The 16,663-nt window shown below is 38.1% G+C and overlaps 1 protein-coding gene and 1 long non-coding RNA gene across 2 annotated transcripts in view; one reads left to right on the top strand and one right to left on the bottom strand.

The window, feature by feature from the left end:
- Positions 1-16,663, bottom strand: part of Cntnap2 (contactin associated protein 2) — a 1,597,185-nt gene that overhangs the window by 1,320,888 nt on the left and 259,634 nt on the right. The gene's annotated exons all lie outside the window — the stretch shown is intronic.
- Positions 1,423-15,832, top strand: LOC125347274. The gene is made up of 3 exons (XR_007210143.1): positions 1,423-1,433; positions 5,012-5,014; positions 15,661-15,832. It is a non-coding gene; the product is annotated as an uncharacterized LOC125347274 (long non-coding RNA).

Genomic DNA, 16,663 nt, shown 5'->3' with positions numbered 1-16,663 from the left:
GTGTGGATTAAAGTTGGCTAGTATAGCCCACAATCAAGAGTAAGACAGTGGGTGCACTGTGAGCTCTTCCATCTAGATATGTCCCCTCATCCTTGCTAAAGCACCATGCCCCTTGTGTGTTTGTCACTGGCTGGGATGTTACCTTTCTTCTCCCTTGGCTTGTCAACTGTTTTCAACAGATCAGAATAATCCTCTTTGAATATAAATCAGAATGCATCATTGCTGTGCTCAAATTCCTTCCAGGTTCCCCTCATCCCACAGATTAGAGTCAAAACATTTATTAGACTCACCTGGCTGAGCTTTGCCGGGCAACCTCTACACCTGTTGCCTGGCTGCCCAACTCATGCTTGTTTCTCACAGGTTTACCTGACCTAGGCATGCAGATTGTCTCTGCCCACCTGTACTCCAACCTGGCTGATCTGTGTATATGTACCCAGGTAGATGCGTTCTTTCCTCCGTTCCCTATTCATCATGGTCGTGACATCTTCCTATGCTACTTAAGGTAAAACATTTCCCTACCTCCCCTCCTTCCTAATTTCCTCTTGGATCCCACATCAGCTGACCTAATACATTTTATTTCCTTTATACCTTCTCCAGATCTGCTGCATTGAGAGCTTCTGAATAATAGGAATTTTGTTGTTACTGTTCTTTTAGGTTCTTTTTCTATGAATTGCTGAAGCAATTGAAAAGTGTTCAGTAAGTTAGTACATTTGCAGCATGAATGATGAAATGAATCACATTCTTAGAAAATAGCTGTAGGTGCAAAATATTTTAATGGTTTGTAAATTTTTTCCCCCAGAGGTAAGTCACTATTCCTGTTAATTTTAAAGCTTCTCTAAAACTTTTATATTTATAATTGTAGATAGCAATTCTGTGTCGGATTTATCTCCTGAAATTTTATCACTCCAAATACAGCATACTTTTGAGGTTGATTGGATATAAATGCTGTCATGGACAATTCAGAATACATTGACATTTTTCTCCTACCAAAATGTACTATGATGTCATCACAGGGCTACCTATGGTTAATTTTCTCTCCTAATCCATTATTTAAATTATTTTTATTGACTTCTATAAATTATGCAAGGAAGATTTCATTGTTATATCTCCACACATTTATGTTGTATTCCAACCAATTTTACCTCTTATATCTCATTCCCTAAACCCTTTCCTCTAAAAAACAAACAAACATTGTTTAGCACTGGAAAAGTGGGAGGAATAGCTCCAACGTCTTGCAACTTGCACAGAATCTGCTACTGAGAAAAACTGCAGTTTTCATATTTGGAATCATATTATTGAGTGATTTTCAATTGTATTGATTTGGTAAGAAGATTGGACAGTGGAAGTACTGGCAAGTAAATTTCTAAAATGAAAAAAAAATAATGCTGTTCCTTCTCATGTATTTTAAGCCTTAGCAAAAAAATTAATCCTCTGTGCTTGGTGTTTTCCATATCTGTCTCATGAATCACACGCATGTGTTCGTGACCTTGTGCACTGTGACCACAAATGTCTCAGAGGCAGATTTTATGACACAGCAGTAGATCAATGAAGCCAGGATGCAATTTATTTTTCTGCCTTAAATGCATTAGTTGCTTCTTTTTAAGGCTACAATGGGCTAACCTGTAAGAAAGGCAGGAGTCTGTGGAAGGAAGAGGGACAGAGCCAGGCACACAGTGAGTGCTGGCTACTCCATTCACTGTTGTATTTTCTCCTCTCCTTAGTTCCCCTCCACCTGTGCATCTGCTCCCTTCCTGCTCTACCTCCTCCAGGGCAACACTTCAACTCGACATAAAGTGTGCTTCCCTTCTTCTCTGTTCTTTGCTTCACTCTCAATTCTAAATACTCCATTGGAAAGGAGACTCTTATTATTGGTACTTACATTAAGGATGGGAAAACAATTCCCTAGACTTAGAGACTATCATAGTAACTTGTGCCAGCCACCGCTTCTACCAGGTCAATAAATGCTGATAGAAAAATAACTTAGATCAGAAATAATAGAAGCCAATGGTAATGGTGCACCCCACTGTCTTTTGGTGAGTGTAGCTCCTTCTCAATCTGTCATCCCCACAGCAGAACTCTGGGTGTGTTCAGGGCCATCCTTGCATACCTTTTCCTCATTATTCTAAAAGGAGGAAGAACGAGGCTGTGCTCATCTGATGGTGGCTTGTGGTTTCAGAATATCACTAGGTTCACTGAGGTTCCTGGTGAAGAAAATAGCTTTTGCTTCTTCTCTCTTTTCAGTTTTACTCTTCCTCGTAGCTTTCCCTGGGCGTAGTCACGTTTCACTAGTAACCCGAACCCCATGCACTGACACTGGATGATCACAAGGTGGGAACACAATCCATGGGACGCTCCACAGGCCTCTTGCTTGCGAGCAACATGTTGCACCACACAGAGTGGTGTAGGCCTGTCATCCCAGATGTTAAACAGAGGTGGCAGGGTCCAAGTTCTATGCCAAGTCCAGAAAAAGGGAACAGGAAATTCAATCTCAGGAATACATTAAAATCAAAACAATTGGGCCCATGGCTTAAATGGCAGAGTACTTGCCTAAGCAAACATTGAAAATAGATGTTTAGTTTTATATCTACTTATTGAGATACATATCAAATGTATACTGAAATACTTGTAGATGATAACTATAGGAGCATTTGCTTAAAGAAAAATATTTTCTACAAAGTTGGTAAATAGGAAAGATAGAGGATATATCTAAATAAATATATTATGTATATTAACTATATAGAATTTTAGAATTGATAGGATCCACTTCTGGTTTTCTGGTGGCTAATTGGAAATAAATGTCTCATTGACATTTTTACCTAGTCTGGCTGTGAGCCACAATTTTCAGATCTCAGCTTCCTGAGTAGCTACGATAGCTATTGAGCCACCAGTGCGGAGCTTAAATTCTAATTTTCCGATATTAGAAAGTCTTTTAGCTGGGATTTGGACTGAAGTCATGCATGTAAATCAAGGAACAGAGAAAGCCAGGGGCTATCAGTGCTGAAGGTTTGAATGTAATAGAATTCTACTGGCAATGAGTTTTCTTATGCTTAAACTAGAGACTGAGAGCAAGCTTTGTAATTACAGTGGATAGAATATATAGGAATTTTACAGTCTGTGAAGTCAGCTTTACTACCACCAGCTCAGTTGCCAAGAAAGATTAGATACATGTAGCTCCCAATGGCCCCTTTGATTACTGAGCCAGACAGCTTAGATAAACAAAACTTTCCTATCTACTGTTTTTTTTTCCTGTTTTTTTTTTTTTTTATCTGGGTCAGACACATTTCTACCACACTCCTTGACAAATTGCTGGCTATATACATAGCGCATTTGCAATTGATAAATGCAGTGACTGTCAAAAAATAAAATGTACTCTTCCTGCATCACTTTTATTTCTATGTCAACCAAACCCACATCTGAGACAGAGCGCAGAGGCCCAGGGGTGGTGCAGGGGCTGCCGTAGGCTCAGCAGTAGATAAGGTCTACTTCCTTTAACTGCTGTCCCCAACTGACGCCACACTATGAGAAAGGCTTCTAAGATGAAATACCAACTTTGGTCTTCAATTCTAAACTTGGTTCCCCCTCCCCTTTTGTTTGTAATGTCTTCTGACAGAAAGCCTCCTCCCCACAAAGGGTTTCCTGTTCCCATCTCTTGGGACACCAGACATCTAAGACCAGAGGCCTAGCTCATGGAGGAGCGTGCCAGCGTGAGCAGAGCTGAGGGGGAACCAGAGGTGAAGTCCAAGTTCTGTGCCAGAAACTGTTTACACCCAGCAACTCATTTGAGCACCCTCTGGAAAAAAAAATGGAATTGTTCTTTTCAGGCACCATATATTTATATATTCTTAGCCATGAACACATTACAAATTAATTTATGATATACCATTTAAAATGAAAGGTGATTTATGCGCAGCGCCTTTAATTTAGGCTTGATTTTACCATCATGATTAGACTTTCATAGACTATTTTTAAATTAAATTACTCAAAACCCATGTTAAGAATTAGAGCACTTGATATACCTCTTTTGAGAGAGAGAGACAGAGAGGCAGATAGAGGCAGAGATAAGAGACAGACAGAGATAGAGAAAGACAGAGAGATAGAGAAACAAAGAGAGACAGAGAAAGCAAACAAAACTGATTATGACCTATAAATTTGTCCAATATAATCGCAGGAGGTAGATTGTGTCTTCTTGGAATCCTGAGAGCCTCAGGTTCCTCTCATGGGTCAGGCCCAGGAGAAGTGACTCACAACTGCAATGGCTATGGGGACTAGGCAGAGGAACTGGGGCTGTGTGTCACACTAGATCTGGAGTAGGAATTCAGGAGATGAATCGTGGACCACAAACTGAACCTTACCTACCAGCGAGGGGCGGACAGGATGGCGTGCACTGCAATCATTCATTGCCCCACTGTGGGAGTCACTTTTCCTTTAAGACAACAATTCTCCACTCAGCAGATATGAGTGGATGATTTCCATTATGTATATTTTCCATAAAGGTATTTTACAACCCTAAATGTTTACATCTATGGAGTTGATTTTCCTAGATTAGTTTGCCTTTACTTTTTCTACATGGTTAACGTTAAAGAAAAATAGATTTCAAATCCTCTTTCCTGTATATGGATATCAGCCTACAGGTAGATTGGCCTTTAATATGTCAGTTTCAGGGCTGCTATCTGCCTGGGTTATGTTCTGGGGGTGTAGCTATGTATTTTGGTAGACACGGGTTTTTGGAAAACTCTCATTTATAAAAATTGTAATGGGTTGAGATGGCTGTATGAAGGCTTTGCATTTTTCTCTGTGGTGTCTTCCTCCTGATAGGAAGTGATGGAACAGCTGATATTTCTAGGCTCTGATTGAGAGGAAAGTCAATTTAGACAAATTTAGTTGGAGTTTGTTGGAGGACTTAAATAGTTTTATATATTCTTAGATAGAGACATAAACCATTGTGTGCTATTTTGATGTACGGATGGCTTCCAAAGCTATTTATAGAGAACATTGTCGCAACAGATGCCAGGCAGTGACTTAAATTGGAGGAGTGGATGTCATATCCTGATTCTCATATCACATACAAGTATATTTTAACACTCCAGGTATCAGAACAGTGAGGGAAGAAAAGAGAAAGAAGAATCATCTTGTTCAGAGCAGAATCTAATTGGTGCACAAATCTAATAATCAGCAGCACAAAATCAAATGCAGAGACTTTCTTCTCATTGGTGACTTGTTAAAATAATTTGTTTTTACGACCTTTCTTATTTTGTGTAACTATGCAATGTAAATTTATGAAAATTTCCACATTTGGGGACACAACTGTAGAATGCTATGAGCACATATTCGAATCAGCCATGCAGAAGGAAGACAAAATTTTCTTCCTAGTTTCCTCCACAGAGAATACTACTAAATATTTGTTGTCATAAGAGGACATCATCAAAGTATAATTTACTTTAATCTCCAGTATAAATATTTATTTGAATGACCAGTTTAGTATCATTTTAGAAAATTGTGTACAACCTATTTTTCCCTAGTTTTAGGCCTTCTTCAACACACTACACTATAATGAAGCCCATCAAATGCTGTTCAAAAATAGAGAAGGAGGGAGAAGAAGAATGGGAACATGAGGAATGAATCTGTTCAAAGTGCACTCTGCACATAGAAGGAAATATCACAATGAAATCCTCTCCTGTTACAAGTGTATGTCAAATCAAAACTTAGAGAAAATATTTTAAAAAGTAATATGAAACATATAAGATGAGAGCTTAAGTAGATCTATTATCTTGGGAAAGTATGGTGCAAGCATAAAAATACTTATATAGGGGCTAGGGCTGGTGGCTCACTGGCACCTACAATCCTAGCTACTTAAGAGGCTGAGAGCTGAGGATTGCAGCTAGAAGCCGGCTCAGGCAGGAAAGCCCCTGAAACTCCCACCAAAAAGCTAGAAGTGGAACTGTGCCTCAAGTGGTAGAGTGCTAGCCTTAGGCAAAAAAATCTCTGAGACAAGTACCCAACCCTGAGTTCAAGGTGAAGGCCTGACACAGACAATAAAAGAAGAACAAAACAGGTAGATACTCTTTTTTTTTCAATCATTCATAACAAATATATAACCTTTTCTAATTAGAAATAAATATTTTCATCATAAAATATGACAATTGATTTCCTTTTCCTTTTCTAAAACCTGTCAATACAATTTCAACACCTTCCTACTTCCTTGTCAAATTAAATGTCAGGTTATTTCATTATATTTTTTCAATCATTAGATGCATTTTCATCTTCTTTGTACTTCTCACATACTCACTAAGACCAGCAGAAGCCTTTTTGTAGCATTCTAAGCAAGTCATTTCTTCCTGGTTCCAATAGGTATTTTGCATGATTGCTGATGGAATTATTTGCAAGACCATACATTTAAAACATGTGTTTGCCTTTGCTATATAGCGTTCCTCAAGAGCCTTTGAAGGCCTGTTATTCTGCCATATTCAGTATCCCATTCTGAAGCTTCCTCAGGTTCCGTACGTGAAGTTTTTCCTTCTGCCAGGAATTACCTTTCAAATCTCTTCTGTCCCTGTTAATCTTCCCTCCTTTGGTGTGTTCACTGTTGTGCTCCATTCTTCTAATTCTGCCCTTGGATGTGAATCCGTGAAGACAAGCTCAGCCATAACATAGACATGCATTAGTCACGTCCGTCCTTCAGAACGCCAGGAATGTTTTGGAGAAGAGATGGTGGAAGTTTATGAACTATCTTCTTAAGAAACACTCTGCTCTATTCACAGAATGGTGCTATAAGTGGATCCCTTTTCTAGACTTCTCAGATTGGCATCAAATTGCCTTTTAGTTGATGGTAAATGTTTTAATTCTTTTGACTTTCATGTCTATTCTATACTTTACCACTTGCATAGTAAGCAGAAAATGAAAGCATTTACATTGAAAAAATTAAAATCATCTCCTGAGAGGCTCAAGTACTGTGGGCAAAAAATAAATAAATAAACTCCCAGTTTTCTGTGTAAATTTCCATCGTGTCTTTTTTTCTGTCTAGGGTATAAATTTAGGATCATCTCTCTTTACAATGTACACCTAAACTCCTCTTTGTCCCGACCCTTTTAAAATATGCACAAGCTAACAATAATCCTCTCTGACTCCTTTCTTAGATGTTTGTATTTCATTTAATCAAGGCCTGCTATGGTTTTCCTGTTGTGTTATTTATATTTTAATGTACTCCTTTTATTTCTGTCCTTTCACAACAGTGTAGAGTCAGCATTCGGGATAATTGGCTCAGCCTGAATCTGACTGTCTCTCTTATATCACACCCTCCACTTCTCATGTGTTTGACAAGAATTTCTTATGAAAAGTCATGAAATGACTGGGTAGCATTGGTGCACTGGTACCCAGCCCTATTCTACTTGTTGTTCTTCCCATTGATAGATAATAGCTACACTAATTTCCAAACACTTTTCTAGTATGCTATAACTTTGTATGACTCTGAAGGGAGAAAAAAAAATCTGCCTCCTTGTCTGTCTAATTTACTGCACAGAGAATAATTATAATCTTTAAAAAGTGACTTATCTCGGGCCTGATACCTGTTTAATCATTTTTCGTTAATACAAAGTGTGAGATTTCTAAATCTTATGTATGGTTAATGCTTACTTCTGCATAGATACCATGTATCTCCACTGTATTTTACAGCCCCTGTTTGACTAAGTGTGCTACATGATTTATTCTAAGTCTGAGGACAAAGCCTGGAAAACTGAAGGAAGGAGAGACAGAAAAGTGAACAGAGATTAGTAGCCCCAATCTATGGCCTGCTTTTCATCAGTACTCGACACCAGTAAGGCTTCACCCCTCCCTGGGTGAAAAATCCATGGATTTGTTTTTCCTGATGTTTCCTAACCTATTTTGTCGCTGAAGTTTTCTTAAAGGGGGTTGGGAAGACCTCGAGTAGTGTTTCTTATGCCTTCCTTCAGAAGATTCTATGAAGGACAATGATAGAAGGTATGAATGGATTTTTTCCCCCTTGCTACCCACTCAGTTTCTTCAATACAACAGCAAAGATAACTACAAATGTGACAGAAAGTTAATTTTTTTCTAATCAGATCTCTTCCTGTTGCTTTTGCTTTTTTGTGGTATTGAGACTGAAACCAAGTCCAAACACATACTGCCATTGGGCTCACCTCTTAGCCCCCCAACATAAGAACTTTCACTAAGAAAAATGTAGTCTAGGTGCTATTATTTTAAGTGGTTCACTTTTGCTCACAAAGAAACAAAACATTAAAGCTTCCATTTTATTTGAGCTCAATTATAATCACAACTATTGGCTAAGTAGATCAAACATGTAATCCACATTAACTATTTGTCTGATGTTATAATTTTAGGATTGAATATTGCTATCTAAGCAGAAATTATCAAAGTTTGGCTCTTTTATTTCTATGTTTGCTACATGGCATCCTGATACATAGCCTGTGAATAAGTGATTCCTTCTTGTGAATAAAGTCCAAGCCTCAAATGCGATATGGCAAAAATTAATGTGAGAACACCAATTTCAAGATCTACCTCATTTTGGGGGGGGTCCGGACACAGAACTTAAAATTGTCATCTGAGTATATAGACAGACTCCAGATTATGGCATTGAGTTTGGCCTTGACTGTGCTGGTTTTCTGTCTCATGCACAGGAAGTGCTCTACCTCTATGGTATTTCATCCACATGACCAGAAAGTAGGAAGGTGCCTTTTATACAGAAAGTATGAAAATAAGATATATTGATGAGATTGGTGGAGAAAAAGCCTGTTTTCTGAATGCACAACCTAATGGGGGGACGCATACGTTATCAATCTTTGCATCATTTAGTAATTGGACAAGGTGAATAGAAGTAAATACACTCATGTGCTGCACAACAAGGCTCAAACAACAATGGACCATCTGGCTGCTGGTGGATTAATAGGTTGTAATACAGCCCGGGATGCTGTCACTGTGCCATCTAGATTTGTATAAGTACACTTTGGGATTTCCCCCCAAAATTAAATCACCAAAAAATACACTTCTCAGAATGTAGCCTTGTTGGTAAGGGATGCACAAACAATACAGTGGTGTATTTTGCAAAAGAGAGAGTAATTTATTTTCTAAAAGAAAACATTGTTTTTATTATAAAACAGGTACTGTGTTTACAGTGCAAATTGATATAACCTTTTTGTGATGCAGTGTGTAAGTGTACAAAGTAAGTCTTGAAATGTTTAAATTTTAATAAACCTCATTCCGGTTGAAGGTATAAAACAAAATGTTTGTACAATGCAGCCTGTGCTGTGAACTACAGAACTATTCATAATACCAAACAATTAAAACAAGATCAAGCACAGATACTCATGCCAAGTCCACTAGTAACATTAACTTTAAATACATTATTATATGTCACTATACACCTGTTGCTCATCCATATATGTATAAAGCAAAAGGAGAAAGTGGCAAGCAACCAACATTTCAGAAATATTTTGAAGGGTTACTAAAGGTAAGGATCATTCTAGTTTTTCCTCTTTTTCTAGTTTTTAAAAAATATATTCCTACTTTTAAACCCTAACACATATCTATTTTAAAATCTGAAAAGTCATGAAAATGAAATGTTTATGTTTCAGATCATTTTTGTTTTTTCTCTTTCTGTCTCTGAAAGGTGACTTCCCCCAAATTTGACATTCCGGGGCTTCCCTCGATGAGTTTAAGCAGAGGTAGCTCAATCACCATGCTTGCTCCAACATCTTCTAAATCATTACCATGCGGAGTTGTTGCACAGACGTGCAGGCTGTTGTCTCAGAAGGACACATTTGAAACAACCCTATCTGGGTTCCGGCCATTTGCACTGCAACTTCAAAACCAGCCGCTTCACCCCTGCATCATCAGTGCCACAAATGCTGGGATAGCTGCCTGAGGAAGACTCCGAAGCAACGTGTATGGGCAAAGAGATGGCACTGAACCACCTGCTTTCACTTACAAGAACTCATGCTTCCCACTTTGAAGATGGCTGGACAGGGGGATGGATGATAGATAGATAGGTAGATAGATAGATAGATAGATAGATAGATAGATAGATAGATAGATACATACATACATACATACATACATACATACATACATACACACATACGTACATACATACATACATACATACATACATACATACATACATACATACATAGGACAATGTCTACATTGAGATAATAGACTGATACATAGATAAACGGCAAGAGAGAAAAAATAAGGAATCATTTGCCACAATTTCAATATGATTACCCTAACATCTGACTGGTTTGCCTCATCTTAGTAATTGCATGTACAGCTATGTTGAATTTGGCCTGAAAATAACCAATTGTACCAATTGTGCATTCCCTCAATAATTCTCAAATGTAAATATTGTAACAGGGACATGGGTGTCACTGCTACACAAAGAACAAGAGGGAAAAAGGCTTCATTCCTTTTTCTGAAAAATCGGTGATTATGAATTTGGTTAGGTCAGAACTGTCTTTAAATTGTGTGCACTGCTCCTGCAGATTTCACACGGATATTCCCCGCCACCTCCATTCCCTGAGATAACATCCGTCATAATCTCGTCTCCCCACTGCTTTTACTCAGCTAAAGCCAAAGAATAAACTCACTAGCCCCATACCACTTTACTACAGAAAACATCACAAAATTCCATTGTTTCTCCAGGCTCTCTATCTTCTGGAAAAGCATCACAAGACTAAGCAAGCTATCATATGACAAGAGTCCAGTAAAATTCTTTTAACATCAGAAAAGCCAGCAGTCATTGTGGTGTGTATACGGGTGTGAATGGATGTGTGGGTGTGGATGTGTGTATGCTGAGGCTGGTGATAGGCTTATTGTCAAGGCCTGGTCACTGTCCCTGAGCTCTTCCGCTCAGGGCTAGTTCTCTAACACTTAAGCCACAGCACCACTTCTGGTTTTGTGGTGGTTAATTGTCAACAAGAAGAATGTATAATTAATCATTTATAAAATAAATAAATAAGATAAATACCAAAATAATTAAAATGTATACAATCATTTATAATAAATAACAGTAAGTGAAAATAATAGTAAAAATTAGACTTTCCTGATCTGCCTGGCTTTGAACCAGGAACCTCAGCTCTCAACCTCCTGAGTACTTAGGATTACAGGTGTGAGCCACCAGCACCTGGCTCCTGTTAATCTTTTGAGTGTTCATTCAGAAACCTAGATAGAAACTTGGATAGGGTCTCTTTCTTATTGAAAAAAATCATATCATGTCCAGAAAAATCTGTTCTGTAGGATTGGTTTATTTAAAATGATGTCGCAACCAGAGACCTTTTTATTCTGCCTTTATCATATTCATAACTGTTGGGGAGTTTAATGGTTCACATAACACAAGAGGAGGTGGAAGTGAACACATGCCACACTGCCCTTCTAGCTGCTTCCTAGGAAGTTGGAGCTGGAAAGGAGGCTCTCTCTGGGGAGGAGTCTGGCATGGGACTTTCCATAGGCTGTGTTGATAAGCTTAAGTTATTAGGGGATAAAATGGAAGGAAATCCAGGTGCCACTGTGTTCTATTGGTTCCAAGGAAAATCCTTGTGAGTGCTATGATTCTAGGACCAGACGGGTGCAGTGGTTGAGAAAAGCAGAGCCTTCATTTTGCAACCACGCAAATACGCTGCAATCACGCAAGGACATAAGCAAGGGAAGGAATGAAGGATGGTACACTGATGCCTGCCTAGAGACCCCTGTGAATGACGAACGGTGATCCCAGCTATTGCTCACCTGTTCTTAAACTCCCTCATATGACTGGAGACAAGATAAATCACAGACATTTTACCAGAGATAAGTAAAAGTGATGGGATTACAAATTCATAGCAACTTTTTAAGTGCTCTGAATTTGCTTTATGGGCCTCCAATGGGCCATACACGTGGAGAGCCTATGTTTCAACCAGGCCTTTGGCAGATTCACATGGTACTCTGGTGAGCAGGAAGGCAAAAGTTTGGTGGAGTTTTAGCAGTTTTATTAAATGAGTCCTGACACATTGATTTAATCCTGAATGTTCACCTGTAACGTAGCTTATTAGAAATATGAGAGGGAGGTTTCTTGCATATTTTCTATTTAGATTTTTTAAATGAACAACTTGAATAAAGGCACAGACTGAACAAGTTATGTAAATTTTTATGGGAAAAATATATTCTATATATAGGTTGGAACAGCAGTTACACAAACATGGAATCTAAAACACTCACATTTTGATAATATAGCACAATAAGAAGAAATTGTTTTGGGGAACTGGGCACAGTAGCATATGAGTATAATCCCAGCATTGTGAGGAAAGTTTGAGGCCACCCTGGTCTTCATAGCAAACTTTTTGAGCCACATGAGTGACCTTGCTTCAAAATAATAATTTGTTGGTGTTGGTGGTGGTTGTGGGGCTTGAACTCAGGGCCTAGGCGCTGTTTCTGAGCTTCTTTGTGCTCAAGGCTAGAGTTCTACCACTTGAGCCCAGCCCTTCTTGCCATGCTTGAGAGGTTAATTGTAAATAAGGGTCTCAGCAGGACTTTTCTGCCTAAGCTGGCTTTGAATCACAGTCCTCAGGTCTCAGCCTCCCGAGTAGCCTGGATTATAAGCATAAACCACCTGCACCCAGCTTAAAAGAATAATTTTGTAGTTTTCTTCTAAATCATTAGAATTAGCCAGTAGTCTTCTAACTGTTCCTTAGATATTAAGCCTTTTAAATTCCAAGGGTTTATTAATAAGCATTCATCACCTCAGGCAAATAAACCCAACAATACTTTCTTTCCCTCACCCTATTTTTAGCTTAATATGAACTTTTTGAAAAAAAAAAAGTCTTGGCACTTGTCCGGAAGTACAATGATATAAAAGAATCATAAAACTTATAATAAAAATTGATTAAACGAGGCAGGAGAAGATTCTTGGGACAAAGATAATTGACAGGAGGTGGTGACAGTTTCATTGAAATATTCTAAAGGCAGTCGGTGAGATGAAAACACATGTGATACCAAAAGGGAACATTAGATCCTGCGAGGGAAAATGATGAGGAGATACATGTCGTCTTAAGTAAGATTTTAAAAAATGCAATTAGAATGATAGACTTTTTCTTTCATATAGGTACACATGTATGTGTATGTATTATGATCATTTTCAAGAGAGAATCATCTGCTTTATACAATAAACAAAGTGTCTGAGAAGTGAGGGTTGAACTGGAATTCACTCAGGGTACATAACTCTTTAGTGAGAACTAAATTTTGTGCTATTTCTCCTATATAAAAGCATAAATTATTTTTCATAAAATGATTTCACTGGCTCTAAGTCAGATTGGGATATTTTGGATCCGGTTTTCTTTTCCCCTTGCTTTTTCCTGATTCTGTAGAAACTTCAAGCTTTTCTGATACTCAAAATTTTATCAGGACATAACATTGGTGAAAGATGGACTCCTGGCAAAGAGAACTTGCCTAGTATGCCTGAGGCTGAGTACCCAAAATAGCCAAGACACAGATTTCTATACATTTCCATTTCTTCACCAGATTGTGCAGAAGTGTTATATTTAACATAGAAGGCTTTCTTTCAATAAACATTTCTGCTGTTTCCTTTGGGGTTATGTGATGGAGTTATCACAAACACTAGCTGTGTTTGCCAAGTAATGACACCTGCCTTGGTAATGAAATTCAGAGCTATGTCACAATGTACTTCACGATTTCTATTTGGATGTCTGAAGCTTGACTTGAGATAACTAAATTTTAATAAAATTTCAGAGTTTTGTCTGAAGCACAGTAGTGGATTTTCTGAACAACTGGTGCCTCAATAATGTTTCTGACTAAGAAAATCAGTCTCAGAAAACGTTGTAGTGTCGTCTCTCAGGAAAGGAAGCAAGTCCAACGTTTGATGTGCAGCATTATCTACTAGAAATATCTTATTAAATTTCCCTTTGCTCTTCATCGAGAATGGTGAATGCTTAAATTCATCAGAAAATATTAGAGGGAAAAGAGGGCATGATAGTTTTCTTTTTCATGATGTCCTGTTAAATACAATGGCTAAGAGGATTAATTGCACTGCCTTGTTACTTATTACTAAAATCAGAGTGGTCCTTTCCTCTGTGTTCTACAATTCTTTTAAGTCTCCCATTATGATATTTGTGTGTACTAAATATGCACTGAGGAGAATAAAACTCATTGAATCTTTTAAAAATAATTATGGAATATCTTCTTCTTAGTCAGTCCAGGATTTGGAATCAGTTGATTAAAACTTTTTTTGTCACATCCTATTTAGCCTGTTTATTTAATCTTTTTAAATTTGTATTTCCAACTTTGGTAAATAATGGATAAAGATCAGATGAAATGTTTGCTGAATCTAAATATGACTGATAGTTCCTGGATATCCAGTGGTTAAGGTGTGTCTATAGAAATAACTTTCATGTTTAGCATAGTGAGACAGCTATTTTTTTCCATTAAATAGTGCTTATTTTGTGTTTCAATTTCCTTATGTGACATTTTTCAAGATCTCAAGCAGTACTTAACACAGTCAAGAAAGTAAATGGGCAGTAAATAATGAGAAAAAATATATAAATTATTCACAGTTGTTTCTCGGCAGAGTAAATGGGTTATTTGGTACATCACAAAATGAATGATATAATCAAGTGAACAAATGAATCCTGAAGAATAAACTCAGGTTACTACCTATTTTACACATCATTTTCATGGCAATGCAACGACATTCGTTCTGTCATTTATCCATGTATTGTTTGTGTGACAACGTCAAACTTCAGCAGCTGTGACAGAAGCTATATCCTTAAAAGCCTAAAATGTTATTGAAAGTCCCTTTGCCAGCCTTTATGGTAAATCAGCAAGAATATTATTATCTCAACATAGGTTAAATACAGCTAGTAACCGTTGTTCACATCTATACTCCTAGCTACTCAGGAATTTGGAATCTAGAGGATTGTGGTTTCAAGCTAGCCTAAGCAGAGGAATCTGCAAGATTCCTTTTCTGTCGAAAAGCAGAGTGGACTGTAGACACGGCTGAAGCTGTAGGGTGACATTCGTGAGCTGAACACTGAGTAGCCATGAGAGCAATTTAAAAAAAATCACATATTATATTGCATATACATAGATAATACAATGTAAGCATGCTAAATATATCCACAAGGAGGCTGAAAAGCTATCTGTGAAAACCAAGGGAAAGGGAAGCCCCCTAACCTCCTAGAAACAATAGGGTTTGTAAAATTTCACTGTCTTACAGTTTACTCTTAGCTTCTCTAACTCCATTTTGGTGACTCCATGCTAGAGGGCTGCACCCACACCCCACAAGACTAGTTACTTGTAGTTTGACATTTAAAAAAATATATGTAGCCCTTGTTCCTCTCTGTATCTAGGTAGCAACCATAGTAATGGATTGTAAAAATGATCATAGTCATAGATTATAGAAATAACCATAGTAGTAGTAGTTACAGGAATGCCATGGCGATTTTCAGGTTGGCCCACTTATGATTGAGTCTGGATTGTTTTAGCTCTCTCATGCTTGCTCAGTTGTTATTAGGGGAACATGGCAAAATTTGTTAAAAATAAAGTTGATATTAGGTCAGCCTGACCTCGAAATTCTGCTTCTGGAAACGGCTTGCTTAACCTGTTTGTGACTTGCTCTGACCCTGCTGCATTGACCCCCCTGAGTCTGTGCTACGTGACCACTTGCTGTAGAATGCATAGCTTCTACCTTTAAAACCCCAGCCCTGCGGTGGCTCATGGCTGTTCTTTACCATCCTGAGGGTGGAGAGCAGACGCTGTGCATAGCTAAGTAAACACTCCTAGCCCAATCGGCTAAGTGCTGGTGACTTTCTTGTCGTGGGTGCAAGTCCTGGGCGTCAAGGATACTGAACTATCCAGGGTACTTAATTTGATAATGTTATCGCCAATTTTTTAATTATTTTAATTATTCCTTTTGTTAAGTGTTTTTAGTCTGCTGGGAAAATAAAACCTTGTGCTTATTCTTACTTAGATAATCAGTTCCAATTATAACTAATGATAGCTAGTTATAGTTACTATTCAAATTTGATCCATCTTCTGTCTGCTGTATTTCCAGATTATTCTTACATTCAGTTCACTTCCAAAAGATGACCTCAAATGTTTTGTGACACTGGGTACACAGCAGAATTTCAAAAAATAGAATTCTACACCTTCCTTCAACAACGTGCTATGAAGTGCGGGAATGAGGGAATGCGATGGGTTTTTCAGGCCCAGGTACTCTTAAGCTAATCTAGCTTTATACCTTTTATTGTAGCTCACTGAATAATGGTGCTAAACATAATATAGCTTTGTTTTTTCTCTTTTTTGAAAATTTTTATTTTGCCAGTCCTGGCCTTGAAACTCAGGGCTTGAGCACTGTCCCTGACTTCTTTTTGCTCAAGGCTAGCACTCTACCACTTGAGCCATAGCGCCGCTTCTGGCTTTTTCTCTTCAGGTTGTGCTGATGAATTGAACCCAGGAATTCAAGCTTGCTAGGCAAGCCACATTCCCAGCCCCTAAGCCACATTCCCAGCCCCTATAGATTTGCTTTGCAAAAACATACTTTGAGATGTAAAGCCAAGGTCACTGCCGATGTGCACAGAGGGTTGATTTTTTTGCTAGTAGGATTGGAGGTCATGAGGATCTCTTCCATTATAGATGTACAAATATC

This window comes from Perognathus longimembris, chromosome 2 (assembly GCF_023159225.1).
Source record: "Perognathus longimembris pacificus isolate PPM17 chromosome 2, ASM2315922v1, whole genome shotgun sequence".
NCBI lineage: Eukaryota > Metazoa > Chordata > Mammalia > Rodentia > Heteromyidae > Perognathus > Perognathus longimembris.
This window is presented reverse-complemented; position numbering and strand designations above follow the sequence as displayed.